The sequence below is a fragment of the Quercus suber genome, unplaced genomic scaffold (assembly GCF_002906115.3).
Source record: "Quercus suber isolate HL8 unplaced genomic scaffold, Cork oak 2.0 scaffold_48, whole genome shotgun sequence".
Classification (NCBI taxonomy): domain Eukaryota; kingdom Viridiplantae; phylum Streptophyta; class Magnoliopsida; order Fagales; family Fagaceae; genus Quercus; species Quercus suber.
This window is the reverse complement of record NW_027069513.1, coordinates 1,219,046-1,224,549: the sequence shown is the minus strand read 5'-3', so window position 1 is coordinate 1,224,549 and position 5,504 is coordinate 1,219,046. Positions and strand designations below refer to the sequence as shown.

The 5,504-nt window shown below is 38.0% G+C and overlaps 1 pseudogene; it reads left to right on the top strand.

The window, feature by feature from the left end:
* Positions 1-3,031: 3,031 nt before the first annotated feature.
* Positions 3,032-5,304, top strand: LOC136066823 (uncharacterized; annotated as a pseudogene).
* The last annotated feature ends 200 nt before the right edge of the window (positions 5,305-5,504 follow it).

Below are 5,504 nucleotides of genomic sequence, written 5' to 3'. Positions count from 1 at the left end.
TTTAATAAGATATATTTATTCGATTGACGAATGGGGCAATCAATCAATTGGGATGTGAAAACTCTTTCCTTTGAGTTGTCAGTAGGTAGCTTATCTATCTTTGATGAGAAGCTATAATAAAAACTTTCAAATTAAGAAACAGCTTTATGTACTCTTAAGTTTCTCTTCCCTTTCACCCTTACACGTTTAGGGTCATTATTATTATTAAGCCACATTGCCAAACTGCAAAATCTGGTTGAGAAATGCTTTCGTAGAGGCCTTAAAGAACCATGAATGTATGTCCATCCAATCCTTCATAGGTTAGAAATTGTAAAACTGTATTGAACAAAATCATTACTAACAAACCATTATTAAACGCCTTGAACATGTTTTTATTCCTTTCATTATAGAATTTATTACTACTCTTAGGTTTGGATTATAATTCTTCTTGAAGTCTTTGTTTTCTGTAAAAAGTTAAATTTTTGTTTATTTCTAATCAGTAACGACCCATATGATTGATTCCCTTTGACTGAGCTCCCAAGGTACATTATGCTATACAGGCGGCAGGCCCAGAATGTACTGCAAAAACCAATTGACATAAGTAACAATCCCTTTGTGTGTATGAACCTTATAATATATATTGGTACAATTGTAGAAATATATTCATATCCTACAGGCAATTATAGTCCCAATTATTTTTTTGGCCTATTATTTCTCAGAAGCCGGTCCACATGTGATCTTAAGTTCAACCAATGAATGGAAAAACTTTTTTTTCCTTCTGACTTTTTATGCCACAGAATTTATTACCTGTTAGCTTCATCATTAGGGGTGTTTGTTAGCATCTCATTTTTTTAAAGTTTAAATTCACACTCTTTGTACATTCCAATGTTAGTGTTTTGCAACTATAATGGGGAATTGATAGAATTCTCTTTTGTTTTCACAATCTTTGGAAGGAGATGGCCCTCGGATCTGTGTAATTTTTGCTCAAAGAGTCAAAAGTGAATTTGTCTTGGCCAGATTTTATGTATGACTGACAGACCTAACCTGGGCGGCAGGCGGCAGGTACATCAACGAATAGAATTGCATTGATTTTGCACTCAAATTTTGTATGCTAGGTTCATTGGCCCTTAGATGTTGGCCTAGGAAATTATCTGTACCGTGTCCGTGTGGGCCAAATTCTTCTTTAAAAAAAAATGTGGGCCAATTAAGAAGGATGTCAACATGTACGATGAACCCATCATCACTGCTTTTTTAATCTTTTTTTTTTTGTTTTAATTTTTTCTAGCAGTAATATTAGAGATTTGATAAATTTTTTTTAAAAAAAATTGGTGCTCGAAAATAATGTAACGAAGATATTTATTTATTATAATGTTAAAGTGACAATGTCAAATTTATTATCGCTATGTACTAATAGTGTCCCACATTTATAAAAATTATAATTCAATCACAAATTAACAAATATGTAAATTATGATAAAGTGTATATCTCTAGAAGAATTGTAAAATTAATGCTAGCTTTATCTTAGATAATGAAAACGTTAAATTGAAGTCATGATTTTAGTTTAGAAAAATTTTACACACAATTTTCTGTGTAACGGCCCAACGGGCAGTGTGTGTAATAGACATTTTTGTGCAGATTTACTAAACTTGAACCTTACTTGTTGTATGAACTTAATTTTTTGGATCTTTCTCAACACAACAACAACAACAACAAAAAAAATGATGAAAAACTCAGTCATGCTGTCGGTGATGAAGATGGTGAGAAAAATCTCAGACAGCTATCATTAGGAAAACCATGGAAAAATCACTCATTTGTCGGGCACCGTTATTAATTTGACCAAGAAGGAAAGCATGCACCACAATCTGGTTCTCTTTACAAAACCTTTCAATTTTAAAGTTGAAGTATAATTTGGCAAACACCACCTTTTTTTCCAAGTTCAAAACCTCAAATAGTATTATAAACAACCTTTGCTTTATAGCAATGTCGGCACACTTAAAGTTCTTAAAAGAAGTTTCCTATGAATTTCAATTTAAGCAGATTTGTTTTGAACTATTTGCAACTTGCAAGCATCTTTTGCAGTCGTTAAGATGTTATTGTACGCATTTAGACAAAAAGTTTTAAAGAAAAAAGTCTGACTAGAATGATACTTAGAACATGGTGTTTTCAGCATCAAACAAATTAGTACCACCTCAATTATAATGAACCTCTTGATTGCTTCAATGGAGGTCTATTATAGTGGCCGTGCAGGACCATTAACAATTAATTTGGTATCAAAATATATGAACACGTTTGTGTGACTTGTTTGTTGTTACTTGTTATTGTCCTTCATATCGTATTCCAACTTTGGAAGCCTGAAAACCTTTTTTGGCTGACTCGTCACGATCGATTCCAAAACAACTTATAAGCTTCATAAATAAGAAGCAGTGGTACTAATAGAGATCAAAGATTGGTAATTTTGTTAGGTATAATATTGGTCATAAGAAACTAAAAGTTGTATTATCGCATCCAACAATGACCTTAAATGTATCCCTACATTGATGAGTTGATAATGACCTTAACATGGACGTCTTTGGAATACATATCAATTTAGAACCATCATGGTCCTAAGCATATGGATAGGAGTATTGGAAGATTAGGTCAAGTATATAACACCTGGATTCACAGTCTATCAGAATGATAGTCAAATAATTAAATTCATGTTTTCTAACCATTTAAACTTTTGAGATAAGTGGTAATTTATCACAATTTAACTNCTAAGAACTTTTCAAAAATTAAACGCGCAAAATGATGTTTAACACTACGTGGCATAGATTTATTTATAGCTCATTAGGATGTTCGATTACATAAAGTATACTTTCCAAAAATTAATATGGTACAATTTAACGGACCCCGGAATCCTCGCCCAAGATTTTAGACCACTTTTCTTCCTGAAAACTAGTTATTAGTTGACTAGTTATCAATTTTTTTAATATACCGACGCCAAACATCCCCTTAATTAAACAGAGAATTATTAACTTATTAGTTTACTATTTATTTATTTATTTTTTTATAGAAACAGTGTACCATTTATTAATCACACACAACCACAAACAACCTGGTTTCTTTATCTGGCAGAGTATGTCACTGAAACACTTACAAGCTTTCTCGATCTTTCGGAAAAACTAACATCATCATTCCTTTCCTTATCTAATGGCCGAGGAAAAGAGTCTCGAAGAGGTACTCTCACTGCCAATCCTACTAGCCGATCGAGTGAGCAAGTCAGCTCGAGAAGCCGAGGCATCAAAGCTCGAGTGTCTCGACTTGGCGAAGCAAGTCGACCGGCTCTCCCAGATGCTTCGAGCCGCAGTTCGACTCCCGCTGACAGCTGCGCAGTCTCATCAAACTCTGTACGAGCAGCCCATCCGCCGAATCGTCGCCGACTTGGCGAAGAATCTCGACCGAGCCCTAACCTTGGTTCGAAAATGCAAGCACAGCGGCGTGCTTCGGCAGGTGTTCTCGATCACCACCACGGCCGACTTCCGCAAGGTCTCGAACCTTCTCGAGTCTTCCATTGGCGACATGAAGTGGCTGCTCTCGATCTACGATTCCGACAACGGAACCAACCTTTCCCTGCCGCCGATAGCGAGCAACGACCCGATTCTGTCGTGGGTTTGGGCCCACACCGCTATGCTTCACATGGGTCAGCCGAAGGATCGAACCGACGCGGCTCTCGAGCTCGCTTCCTGGCCAAAGACAACGATCGGAACAAGAAGATCATCGTCGACGAAGGCGGGGTCCCGCCGCTTCTCAAGCTGCTCAGCAACACCAACAGCAACGAACCCAATTCGTTGATTTCCGTTGAGCTCAAATCGCAGCCGCCACCGCGCTTTTCAATATCGTCACGAACCGGGACCGTGTCCGACACGTGGTGGACACGCATGGGATTCCGATGATTGTTCACGTTTTGACTGAGTCTACAATCAGAGTTCAAATCCCAGTTGCGAATTTAGTAGCTCGAATGGCTGAGCTCGACCCTTTGGCTCAAGAGGAGTTCGCTAGAGAAAACGTTACCAGACCTCTCGTGTCCTCGCTGGCAATGGATACGATTCTCGACGACCCGAATTTTCTCCAGTCGGGTAAGACTACCATTCACTCTTTAGTTCAGTTAGCTGGGAAAACAACACAACCATTGAAAAGCAATCACACGGGGTCGTTTTCGTATAATTCAGATGGAAGTAGTAGAAGTGGTAGTGGAAGTGGCGGTGGTAGTTCAACTACTAATTCACATTATCATTATAATAGTAGTAATATTAGAAAAGAGAGGATAATGAGACACCTGAAGTCAAACAAAAAGTCAAAGTTAGTTGTGCCGAGGCTTTATGGAAGTTATCCAAAGGTAGTTTAGTGAATAGTCGGAAGATCACGGAGACAAAAGGGTTGTTGTGTTTGGCGAAAATGATTGAGTTTGAGAAGGATGAGTTGCAGTTGAATTGTTTGATGACAGTTATGGAAATAGCTGCTGTGGCAGAAAATAATACTGATCTTAGGCGTGCCGCGTTTAAGCCTAGTTCTCCGCCTGCTAAGGCGGTGTTGGATCAACTGTTGAGAGTGATTCAAGATGGCAATAGTTGGACATTGCAAATTCCGGCGATCAAAGCTATTGGGTGTTTGGCAAGGACTTTTCCGGCTAGGGAGACGAGGATTATTGGTCCTTTGGTTTTGCAGCTTGGGAATAAGAATGTGGATGTGGCAACAGAGGCTGTTATTGCGTTGGAGAAGTTTGTGTGTGCCGAGAATTTTAATTGCTTGGAGCATTCCAAGGCGATTTTGGAGTTCAATGGGGTTCCACTGCTGATGAAGCTTTTGAGGGCCAATGATTGGGCTCAAATGCACTCAGTTGTGTTGTTGTGTTATCTTGCATTGAATGTTGGTAATAGTAAGGCTCTTGAACAAGCGCGGGCATTGAATGCACTTGAAGGGGCTGCTCGTTCTGTTGTGGCTCAAAATCCTGGTTTGAAGGACTTGATTGTTAAAGCCATGGATCATCTCACTCTTTATCAGCCTGGAGTTCCTCATCCCCATATGCAGCCTCATCTACTGTAAATGCGGCAGTTTTGGCTGCGAGAACAATTAGTCCATGTGTGTCTTAGATTGTAAGTTGTAACATACAAATGATTGTTTTTTACAATGTGAACATATGAAAAACAAAATTTGACTCTGTAAGAGGTGGTTGTTCACAATATGAATAATCATCCTCAAGTAACTGTGCTTCATATGTGAATGGATGTTTTCTAATGTACATTTAATTAGCTATTGAAGGAGTTTTGCAATTGAATTCTTAAAGAATTGCTAGCTTTTGCTTCTCCTCTGTTTTTTCACCCTTGATATGCGTTTGTTCTCTTGCAATAACAACGGTTTTTATTTAGTGGCTGGAAACTTTTTCAACAAGAGAATCTTTATTTTACAGTTCTAGTTCTATTTTGTGCTCTTTGCAGACTGACTTGGATGAGCTGATCACAGATAACAATCTCTGTTTCATCTTTTGA